Source organism: Grammomys surdaster, unplaced genomic scaffold (assembly GCF_004785775.1).
Source record: "Grammomys surdaster isolate TR1022 unplaced genomic scaffold, NIH_TR_1.0 212, whole genome shotgun sequence".
In the NCBI taxonomy this organism is placed as follows: domain Eukaryota; kingdom Metazoa; phylum Chordata; class Mammalia; order Rodentia; family Muridae; genus Grammomys; species Grammomys surdaster.
The window spans coordinates 2,997,925-3,010,739 of record NW_021604657.1 but is presented as its reverse complement, the minus strand read 5'-3'; the positions used below and the strand labels follow the sequence as shown (position 1 = coordinate 3,010,739).

The 12,815-nt window shown below is 40.6% G+C and overlaps 1 pseudogene; it reads left to right on the top strand.

Annotated features, from left to right (window-relative positions):
* The first annotated feature begins 11,942 nt into the window (after positions 1-11,942).
* Positions 11,943-12,815, top strand: LOC114625037 (annotated as a pseudogene).

Genomic DNA, 12,815 nt, shown 5'->3' with positions numbered 1-12,815 from the left:
TAATGACTTAAGAATACACTGAATTCATTGCCCAGCCAACCAAGACTAGCGAATGCCTGTAACTCATAGGACCTGTTAAATATTTTTATTGGATAAATTAGTGGTATATATTCCTTTCCTTCAACCATGTTTAATGTAGCATTGAAATTTCAGGTGCGATGTCCAAGCTATTTTAAGTACCCCCTCTTTTTAGACACCTGTGTCAGTAAAGGAATTATGGCTCATCTCCATATTGTGTAATGGGTATGTTAGAGTTGTCAGATATACATCTAAGATTCGGGCATGTTAATAGATTATGTAATGCCACAGAAATACTACTTAATGGCAATCTGGGATCTACCTAACTCTGGAGACCATGCTGTGTTCTCTGTAGCCTGTCCTAGAAGCTGAGGAGAAATAGGAAATCTTTAGGCAACTTTGGGCTAGAAGCACAAATTTGAGAGTCAGATATCCTGAGTTTGAATTCTAGCCCTGTCACAGGCTAGCGGTGGGATCCTAAAATTGCAGAACTTCTCTGAGCTCCAGTTCATTCACCTATAAAACTAGGCTGGGCGGTGGTGCGCACAACTTTAATCCCAGCACTTGGGAGGCAGAGGCAGGCAGATTTCTGAGTTTGAGGCCAGCTTGGTCTACAGAGTGAGTTCCAGGACAGCCAAAACTACACAGAGAAACCCTGTCTGGAAAAACAAAATAAATAAATAAATAAATAAATCTATAAAAATAGATGACAAATACTAACATGAATCGATATATCATGATGGATAGTTATGTAATAAGCTGGTGATGAGGATTAAGTAAAATACATAAAGTGAATGAAATTAGAGCATGCCTGCTCAAAGGTATAGTTAAGAAGAAGGTTTTTATTATAGATATGATAGAGAATGCAGCCAGAAGCATCTGGAAAAGTCCAGAGTAGGAAGAGAAAATAGTGGAATGAACATGGCCAGCAGAATAGGCTGGGCCATGAGAGGAGAGAGGGAGGGACAATGAGAGAGAAAAAGAAGAGAGGAAGGCAAGAAGGAATCTAGAGAACCAAGAACACCAAGAAGTCAAAAGAGACTGAGAAAACCAAGCGAAGCAAGAGAGGAAGAAGAACCAGGAGAGCACATAGCTAAAATGACAGCAGTTTGCAGAAATTTGAAGCTGGGGGAAAGAAAAGGAAGCCCCTGGGCTGGAGAGGCTTAGGGTAGGAGGTGTGTTTGGGGCAGGTTGAGAAGAGCAGAGAGGAGACACAGGTGCTGACTGAGCCTTGAGGCAATTGTGAACTTTTGATATGCTAGCAGGCACCACAGTTAGCCATTTGTCCCAAGATTGTTGGGACCTGACACAAAGCTCTTAGAAGTATACTTACTGTTCTATCACACATAGCAATGATGGATATGTTGTTCTAATCATCATTATTATATGTAACAGTGTTCACCTGAAGCTCCAAAGGAAAAGGGTAATCCATTTAGGCCTGCAGCTTCCCACTGTTGGGAACTAGCAAAACTTATTCTAAGTACTGCCATTTCACTTTTAGACTCCATTTAGTCATAGAGAGCAATTAAGTTCAAGGTCCTAGGCCCAAGGTGAGCTGGGGTCTTCCCGATAGCTGAACAGCTTCTATTATAAGGAAACAGTTATCTGACTCCAGACACCTCAAGGATAACTTGGAAGGGAAGAGTTGTGTGAGTTAGACATCTCCAGGACAACTTCTCCATCTTGCTGGCAGGATCAAACTAAGTTCATGTTCCCAGGCCCAGGAACCTACTTCTGATTGACAGAAACTCCCTTGCTCAACCCCTTATGTCAGAATATAATTGGACAATGCTATAGCCCACCTCGACCCCCTTTGCTTCATGGTTTCATCTTTTAAGTATGCTGTGCAGGGGTTTTTCAGGGTAATAGTTCAGCTCCTGAGTCTGTTCTGCAGACCTGATCAATGAGTAGCTGCCTGATTATAATAAATTTTTTGTCATCTGCATTTACCTGGTGTTTGATTTATGTTGAATTTAACTGGACCTCACAACTCTCCCAGAAGCTACTATTCACATTGTATTTTGTTTTATTTACATTTTTATGAAAATGATACTCTTTAAAGTTATGTAATACAGCAGTTGTGTGAGCATACACCAAATATGTCCATGGTCCAAAGAGAAGTACCAGATCACATATTATGCCACTTACCAAAGTAGAAACTGAACCTTGGTATTAGCACTCACCCTAAATCCATGAAAGTATTAAGAGGTGTGGTGATATGGATGAGAAATGTGCCCACTGGTGAGGGTGTTTGGACATGTGGTCCCCAGTTGGTGGCACTGCCTGGGCGGTATCCGAGTGCTGTACCTTCAGGAGCACAGGCTTTGAGATTAAAAGTGTTGTACCATTTGCCATTCTCTCTCTACTTTATGCTTGCAGTTCAAGATGGGAGCTTTCCATTGCCTGTTCTTGCTGCCATGCCTGCCACGTGCTGCCATGCCTCCAACCCTCTGTCATGGACTCTTAGCCATCAGGAACTACAAGCCAAATAAAACTCTCTCTTCCTTAAGTTGTCTTAACAGAAAAGTAATATCATAGGCAAGTGAAAATATTTTTCTAAAGAGGAGTTGATGGTGTTCTGTTCTGTTTTCCCTCTCAAAGGAAAAAGCAATATCCAGGGGGCCATTCAGAGAAACATTAATCTCAGGAGTTTGAGTCTTGTAGTAGGACAAAAGGAAAGAGAAGGCTGCTGGGAGAACAAACTGCATTCCCAATAACTGTGGAAAAACATGAATTTTCCCAACAGAGGCCAGTTGAAGACCTGGGAAGCAAACTTCAGGGGAATGTGTGTGAATGAATTGCCCACAGAGGCTGAATGATTCTTCAGATACACCCTCAAGGACCCACCATGGCAGCAGAGCTTACCCATTAAGTGTCACCTTGAAGGAGTGCAGTAGGAGGTTTGCCAAGATATGCTCTTTGAGGGGAAAAAAATCAGCCTTTATTACCAAAGTTGTTAGGAGTTTGGCAGTCCTAACTAGTATTGGTCACTAGTCCTCAATGGGGCAATCAAACATACAAGTAACCCTGAAAAGTAGAAGCAAGGTGATGTTCATTATGGACACATTGGGAAGAACAACAAAGTAGTCTGACGACATTCCCTTCGAAACCATCTCTGGGATCCTCACATGAGATCCGCATTCAAATAGAGGGCAATATAGAACTAAGAAGTTCTTGTCAAAGTGTAGTCCTGCCTCTCACCATTGTCTCAGCTCCAGTCTCTCCAGAAAGATAGTCTGACAAGTCTTCAGGACTGGCTAAAATCTATTTCTGGGATACAAGATCTTCCCCTACAGGCGCAGAGCCTCAGCAGTTTTCTCCTTTCTCCATGAGATTCCAGGTGACGTTGCAGTCTCTCTGGATGCCTGTTTAATTGGTCTCGTTTCCAAAGACAGAAACACCTGGTGTCCTATCAGTGTTTCTATTTCCATGCACCATAAGCAGGACTGAATAAGAGCAGCAAGGCATTGCCCAGAGGAAACTACACTTAACGGCCAGAAACGAGACTGTGGTGGTTTGAATGAAAATGGCTCCATAGTCTCATAGGGAGTGGCACTTCCCTCATGAATGTGATTAAAGCTGTATGAAAGAGGTTTCCTACAGCACTGGGGGCCTACCCATCCATCTTCTGTGATGTAAGGACACAAAAGAAGAAGGTCGGACCAGGATTTTTATTCCTTTCCTCCTGAAAAGCTGACAGATACAGGGGGAAAAAAAGACTCCCAATCAGGCTGTTGAAGTAGAATATAAAAGGAGATGAGAATCTTCATGGTGATGATTAAGTTACCAATCTAGGTGTCTACCTTGACACCCCTTTTTAATTTTATGTATTAATTTTTTAAACATTGATTTATGTATGTATTGTTGGGGAATATGCCACAGCCTGTGTGTGTAGATCAGAGAAGAACTTGCAGAACTGGTTCTTTCCAAGGAACCGAACTCGGAGTTATCAGGCTTGGCAGCAAACACCTTTCAGGCTAAGCCATCTCCAAAGGCCATGCCAGATCTCTTGTGGCTTGGAAATATTTCCATCAGTTAAACTAATTAAAAATGTATTTTCCTTAGTTAAACCATTTAAAATTTTCTTTTGTTAGCTACCCAGCACACTAAGAAAACTCATCATTTTGGAAGCTGTATAATGAATCTAGGGAAAAAAAATTCACGCAAGGGTTGGGAAGATGGCTCACTAGGTAAAATGCTTGCTATGGAAGTGTGACAGCCTGAGTTTGGATCCTCTGCACCTACAAGTATGCTAGACATGGTGCTGTGTGCCTGGAACCTCAGCACTAGAGGTGGAGACAGGTGGGTCCTGGGGAGCCACTGGCCAGCCAGTCTAGCCAAGTCAGCAGTCTCTAGGTTCAGTGAAGACTTTATATCATCGTCATCATTTGGGGAGAGATAGAGGAAGACACCTGCCATCCACTTCTGGTCTCCACATGAATATTCATGGGATGCAAGAGCAATCTATTGTGAATCCAAGGAGAAGCCGACATATGTCTTGAGTTGTGAAATGATCCTTAAATATTTGATCCCTTTATAACTAAAATCAAAACCAAGACCAAAACCAAAACCAAACACACAAACAAGCAAAAAGGAAGTGTGTTACATCTTGTGGGAGCTGTGACTCTGAACCCAGCCTGGGAAATATGTACTAAGATGGTGTTTGCTTTTCCTTTTATAATTTATTAGCTCTTTCCCTGGTTTCTATTCTCAGCTCTTTCTTGGAACATGAAAACAAGCTGCCAAGATCCTGAAGATTTATCCAAGAAGGAAACAGAAAAAAAAAAAAGATGCTGTTTTAATCTAAAACAAGTCCAGCAGAAAAAGTCTCCCGTACACACTCCCCCAGTCCCTACTCACAGTACCTGATACAAACATATCCACCTGTCATTTCACAAGATAAGAGCAATTTTCTCCTTAAACACTGCCCACGAAGATGGCCCTCAGATACACGTGTTGATAAAAAAATGAACCAAGGGTGGAGTCCTTGGTCTTTATATTGAATCTTGACCTTTCCTCAGCCTTCTCCCCTTCATACAGGCCTTAATAGATGAGGCTCTTGAGTCTATGTGTGTGAGAATGGCATAAAGCAGATCTTAGACTTCTAGCCTCTTCCTGACTTATGCCTGCCACTGTCTTCCATAAATTTTACTATCAAACTGTGCAGAATCCATCGCACACACCAGACTGTCTCGCAGCACTGTATATTTTCCTGTGCATGCTACTCCTCACCCCTAGAATAGCCTTCTTTTCTAGTTCTTGGTATCTGAATAGTGTTAGAACCATCAAAACTTAATGGCTTCATGTAACAACTAGTTTCTTAGATCACAATTCTGTAGGTGAAAATGGGGGCAGGGCTTTGGCTGTTTATTTCTTCCCCTTTAGATGGCATTCCTAGGACCCTTTATGCCATTGCATTTTGATGATGTCTTGAGTAGGTTGAGAGGTGGATGGTGGGCTGGGAATGGTGCCTCACCATGATGTTTTGTGTCCTATGCTCTGTGCATGTGGTCAGCTTGGACCCTCTCACCACAGCAATTAATTCCACCGATGAAAGACTTACTACTTCCTAACTGGGTTCCACCAACATGTGTCCCTGCAATACAGGGTGCATAACTCTTGAGCCTATATGATGTCACTTCTAACAAATTCTACTGGTCATACAACCAACCTTTATTCTTGATGCAAGGACGTAAATATATTTATTTTACCCCTCTTTGTAATAGCAAATAGTCTATAGCCATTTAAAATAAAAATCATTTTCTGTAACTCATTTGGTATATTAATAAATATCTTCCCATTATAACACCTATTTTCTTGGCAATCTCCCAATTGTCATACAGATTCAACTAAGCTCTCTCCTTGCAGAAATTCTGTTACTCCAATGTTTATTTCTCATTTCTGTTAAAATTTGGACTTTTATTTATACACAAGGTCACCCACGATAAAGATTGCTTTTGAGTCCACTACTTTCAGTACCTAGACATGGCTTTATCTATCTATTCTGGACAGTGATTATATAAACACCAGTGTCGTGTGAAACTTCTGGGAAATACTTTTAAGATAGGTGTCACATGCTTCTTCCTTCTTGTTGGCTGGAAATGGCATATGATGGCCATATTGCACCATGTTAAGGGAGCCTTGCATGAAGTATTCACTACAATAGGAGAGACATAGTCTGAATCCCAGGTACCATGGAGCATTATGATGGCCCAAAATTACAGTTGTATAGGAGAGAATATGCATCTCTTTTCATTTTTGTGTTTCTGTCTCACAAAACCCAAACTATGTTTTATTTTATGGACCTCCACTAGTCATTTATTGCCACAAAACAAATCGCCTCCAAATGGAACAGGGATTCAGGAGCCATTTCATTGGACAGTCCTGCTTTCAGTGACCACTCATCTAATGGTCTGACTGGATCTGGAGATCAGCTTTAAAGGGTCATTCAGCCACAGAACTGTGTTGCTTGTTCGCTGAAGTCCTCTGATGTTCACGTGTAACTGGGTTCTTGTGATGTCATCCTAGGACTGTTGGCACCTTTCCCTGCTTTCTCCACCAAAGCAATCCTCCCTAGAGAGCAAAGCTGAGAGGTATCTTTTGTGACAAAGCTATCACAGTTGCAGGCAGTCAATTTTGCAATCTCTTAGTTGGCCCACAGACTTGTTTAGTGTGGAAGGGAACTATACAAACAGTTGGTATAATTGCCAAATAAAAACTCCTTCTGGGCCTTCTTCTGTGGGCTTTCACAAATACCTACTTCCCTAGCAGACTCTCTGCTGTGCTCACTTACAAGCAGTAATCCTTCCATCCTGGAAAGAGACTTATGCAGGACATCCTCTGGAGTAAACCTTGCTGCTTCTAAACCATCTGTTGTCATTAAATCTGCTGGCTTACCTTTCCATGCTTTTCACAGTTCACCTAACTCAGCAATTTGGATATGGGGTAGGTTGCATTTATACCTTCTCTTTCTTTCTTTTTTCTTTTTTTTTAAACTCTTGTATTTTCTGCAGCTTCTGAGCTGAACAACAATCATTGAATTTTATGCTTTTGTCAAAATAAGCTGTCAGAAACTGGCCCAGATCTATTAGAATGCAACATTATTCTCCCTGCCCTGGCATTCACCTTATGGTACAGGGACCAGAGGGGGCCTGGCAAACACACATAAATCCAGAGATGTATAACTCTGTATCCCCTGAAGAAGCGGCCATAAAGTCCTTCACTCCAGATATATGGAGAGAGGGAGACAAAGGGCAGCCTGAAAGAGTTGCAAAGGGACTGTAAAGCAGAGAAAGAGATCTCACTGGCTGTCCATCTCATTATAAGTGAGCCTGGCAGGGCCATTATTTCTGACTTGGTGCTGACTGGCAGGCAGACAGGCAGAACTTCAGCTCTCTCTCATCTATGCCCGTGGCCTGCCTAGCTGGCCCACCATCTTTCAGGCTCATCAGCCCCTATGGGTGATGCTGATGACTCCCAGAGAAATGTGCTGCACTTGGAGTCTGAGCGGGAGAACATGGCCTGGAGGCTTTGAGTACTTAAGAACAGGGTGTGCACCTGACAAAAATCCTAAATCCCAGCATCCTCGAATCTTCTCACATTTCTCTTTTTTTGTAGGGAGCCACTTTATACCAGCACATGGAAACCGTGCCTTGCTTTCTCCTTCCTGAAATCCTCATCACCTGCACCTCCTATGTATCCGTGACACTGACTGCATGGGCTTTGTGTGGACTTAGCTTGTGGTCACTTAGCAGGTTGAACTAAGACAATTTTCTTGTGTTAAAAAGGGGGTACATAATAAATAGGATGGTTACCAATATTTCAAAATACCTAGTGGTAATACTTCTGAATATAGAAATTCACCTTACCTTATCCCTAGGCTACTATAATAAGAATGGGGAGTTGCAAAGGCTGATTCAAGTGTAGCCCTGAATGGCAATGTTGCAGTTACTATGGCTGCATAGTAAATCATCCAGTATGGTTTAACACATTTATTTATTCTGTGCATGGACTCTGTGGGTGAAGAAGGCAGTCGGGCATAATAAGGATGCCTTTGTTCCACAGTGTATAGCAGCTCTACTGAAAGACTCCAAGCCTGGGCTAGACTCATGACAAGACTCAGCTGTCACATCACATAGCTGATGTTGTTCATGTTCATGAACTCCTGGCTGGGGATGTGGTTAGCTGTAGCATTGCACATGGACCAGGCTGCATAGTGGTTTTGTTCCAAAAGTAGGTGATGCAAATAGACCCACCATGTGGCTTTTTGAACTGAGCTTTACAAGTTAAGCAGAGTTCCCCTCGATTGTATTAATTATGGCAATTATTAAGGTCAGCCCAGTTTCAAGGGAATGATCTTGATTCCGTTTCAGAACATTAGTCCTATTTCCTCTTGGTAATCAGGAAAACTCACTCTAGCCAGCGCAAGAACTCCTTTCTTTGCCTATTGGTTCAGAAGCATAGCTCTCCAGAAGTGGCCGTATGGTTACGTTCACTTCCTATTTGCTGGATTCAAGATCGCTATAATTATACGGGCAATACAATTTGTTCAAGGTATACTTTCAAGTTGAGCATACAGAGATTAAAGAGCTACTGTTGGCTAGATGTGGTGCACTCCTTTAGTATCAGCACTTGGGTGGCAGAGGCATGCAGATTTCTGTGAGTTATAGGCCAATCTAGTCTATATAATAAGTTCCAGGCAAGCAAGGACTACATCGTAAGATCTCGCCTTAAAACAACAAAACAAAACACAACATCCTACCCACAAAAATGCTGTTTTGTTTTATTTCTGGGTCTTCGATTTGGTTCCATTAATCAACATGACTGTTTCTATATCAATACCATACAGTTTTTTATCACTATTGCTCTGTAGTGAAGCTTGAGGTCAGGGATAATGATTCTTTCTGAAGTTTTTATTCAGGATCCTTTTGGCTATCGTAGACTTTTTGTCTTTCCATATGAAGTTGAGAATTACTCTTTCAAGGTCAATAAAAAATTATGTTGGAATTTTGATGGGGATTGCGTTGAATCTGTAGATTGCTTTTGGTAAGATAGACATTTTCACTACGTTAATCCTACCTATCCACAAGCATGGAAGATCTTTCCATCTTCTGATATCTTCTTTAATTTCTTTCTTCAGGGGCTTGAAGTTTTTGTCATACAGATCTCTCACTTGCTTGGTTAGAGTTATACCAAGACATTTTGTATTATTTGAGGCTATTGTGAAGGGTGCTGTTTCCCTTATTTCTTTCTCAGCCTGTTTATTATTTCTATAAATGAGGGCTACTTATTTCTTTGAGATAATTTTGTATCCTGCCACTCTGCTGAAAGTGTTTATCAGCTGTAGGGGTTCTCTGGTAGACTTTTTGGGGTAACTTATGTTTATTATTATATCATTCACAAACATCAATACTTTGACTTCTTCCTTTCCAATTTATTTCCCTTTGATCTCCTTTAGTTGTCTTATTGTTCTGGCTAGAATTTCAAGTACTATATTGAATAGATAGAAAGACAATGGGCAGCTTGGTCTTGTCCCTGTTGAAGAGAGATGCTTTAAGTTTTTCTCTACTTAGGTTGATGTTGGCTAGTGGCTTGCTGCATATTGCTTTGATTATGTTTAGTTATGTGCCTTGTATCTCTGATTTAGCTCATCCCTTTAATATGAAGGGGCGTTGGATTTTAACAAAAGCTTTTCAGCATCTAATGAGGTAATCATGTGATTTTTTTTCTTTTGAGTTTGTTTATATGGTGGATTATGTTGATGGATTTTCCTATGTTGAATCATCCCTGGAATGAAGCCTATTTGATCTTGATGGATGATGATGTCTTTGATGTGTTCCTGGATTCAATTTTCAATTATTTTATTAAATATTTTTGCATCAATGTTCAAAAGAGAAATTAGTATGAAATTCTCTTTCTTTGTTGAGTCTTTTGTGGTTTAGGTATCAGGGTGACTGTGGCCTCATAGAATGAGTTTGGCAGTATTTCTTATGTTTCTATTTTGTGGAATAGTTTGAGGAGTATTGAAATTAGCTCTTCTTTGAAAGTCTTGTAGACTTCTGCACTAAAGCCATCTGGCCTTGTTTTTGTTTTTGTTTTGTTTTTTGTTTGTTTGTTTTTTGTTTTGGAGACTTTTAATGACTGCTTTTATTTCTTTAGGGGTTATGGGGCTGTTTAAATAGTTTACCTGATCTTTATTTAACTTTGGTAAGTGGTTTCTGTCTAAAAAAATTATCCATTTCATTAAGATTTTCGAATTTTGTGGAGTACAAAGTTTTGAAGTAAGACCTAATGATTCTTTTTTCCTATGCATTCTCTGTGATGTGCCATCGTACAATAAAAAGAAGCACAGGGTTCAAACCTGGAGAACCATGTGTAGGTTTTGCTCTGTTGTGATCTTGTAATTCTATCTGATTTGATTTGTCTGCGTGTGAACTTCCTAGTGTTGGTCTGTTCATTGCAGCAGAAACTTCGAGAGTGAGATAATTCTTTAAAGCACATTTAACTACCTATGTATCTATAGCCAATAACAGCTACCAGTCAGCTTGGAAGCAGCACTGACCAGCACAGGCTAATTGCTGCACTTGTCCTTGCACGGAGCTCTGGGAGGGTCTATTCTCCAATGATCATTTCATCTAATTGCTGAATGACAGAAATGGAGGAAGAAGTGACCTGTTTGACAGTATAGTGGATTATAGTAAACAACCTTCATGTAAGTGGTTGGGGATTTCTTCTTGGCTCAAATTATGCTTGAACTTTATGATATTATTTTGGCTGCCAAGAGATATTATGGTAGTCTTATAATATTTATGGAGGGATTGACTGGTATCTTTAGGCTTTTGGAGAAAAAAAAAGAATGTCTAAGATGACTCTCAATATGCTTTTATTATTATGATTAAAATTTACAATCTTCATAAACCACTTGTCCACCATCCAATCTAGTAGAAATGCATGGCATCTATGATGGGCAGGATTTAAACACCTTAATTCAGTTTTATTACACAATTTCAAGTTTAAAATGGAAGGCAATGCATGTGACAAACCAATCTCTTTGGTCTCTAATAAGTAGAAGCATAAACTGGTTAGATGCTGAATCATTAATGGCTTTTAGCCTAATGGGCCTTTTAGCTGATAGGGACTAAAAGGCTGAACCCATACAAAACGAATCTATCACTTAATGATAGCCTAACATGAAATAACTAAGAGATGAAAATTATTCATTTTCTGAGACTTTGTTAAGCAATTTCTGTCTGATTGTAAGGTGTAAATGTGTATGGCCATTAGCAAAGTAAATTCTAATCTCATTTCAGTTGAGTTGAGAAATACTTGTTATGTGGTTAGGATAGAAGGATGTGGGTTAACATTCCTATTCCTAGCTCCGTTTATCCCTTTCCCCATCAAAACCTTATGTAAGCTTAAGATCACTGCTTTTCAAATGAATACGCCACAGTCCCTTCTTAATAATTTGAACCATTGCCAGTTTACAAGCTTGGTTGGATCACGTGAATGGAATGGAGGTGGGGGGTTTGTAGGGAAGTGAGTGGGCGTAGGAGGAGGAGCAGGAGCAGGCACACTCAACAGCAGTTGTAATGATGCATTCTTTTTCCACAGTTACAACTCATGTTTAGTATCTCTAATAATCTTTCTTTTAATATGATTTATTTATGACTTAAAGTGTCTCTGAATTATTCGTATACTCCTAGTCTCTTGGGTTGCTTCAATTAAAAATATCTAAAACTATTTTCTTTTTTTATTTTTATATGCATAGGCGAGAGGGTGTCAGATCCCCTGGAAGTGTAGTCACACACAGTTGCAAGCTGCCATGTGGATGCTGGGAACTGAACCTAGATACTCTGGAAGAACAGCCAGTGTTCTTAACCACTGAGCCATCTCTCCAGCTTTAAAACTATTTTCTAAATGGGTCTCTGTTCCACAGGATGGGGTTCGTGAAAGTTGTCAAGAATAAGGCCTACTTTAAAAGATACCAAGTGAGATTTAGAAGGCGACGAGAGGGTAAAACTGACTACTATGCACGGAAACGATTGGTGATCCAGGACAAGAATAAGTACAACACACCAAATATAGGATGGTGGTTCATGTAACTAACAGAGATATCAGCTGCCAGATTGCATATGCATGTATAGAAGGGGAAATGATTGTCTGCACAGCATATGCACATGAACTTCCAAAATACAGTTATGAAAATTGGCTTGACAAATTATGCTGCAGCCTTTTGCACTGGCCTGCTGTTGGCCTACAGGCTACTGAATAGGTTTGGCATGGACAAGATCTATGAAGGCCAAGTGGAGGTGAACGGAGGTGAATAAAATATGGAAAGCATTGACGGTCAGCCTGGTGCCTTCACTTGCTATTTGGATGCAGGTCTTGCCCAAACTAAAACTGGCAATAAAGTTTTGGGGGCCCTGAAGAGAGCTGTGGATGGAGGCTTGTCTATCCCTCATAGTACCAAACGATTCTGTGGTTATGACTCTGCAAGCAAGGAGTTCTAGGCAGAGGTACATTGGAAGCACATCATGGGTCAGAATGTGGCAGACTACATGTGTTACCTAATGGAGGAAGATAAAGATGCATATAAGAAACAGTTCTCTCAGTACATCAAGAAAAACGTAACTCCAGACGTGGAGGAGATGTATAAGAAAGCTCACGCTGATATCCGAGAGAATCCAGTCTATGAGAAGAAGCCCAAGAGAGAAGTGAAGAAGAAGAGGTGGAATCGTCCTAAAATGTCTCTTGCCCAGAAGAAAGATCGGGTTGCTCAAAAGAAGGCAAGCTTCCTC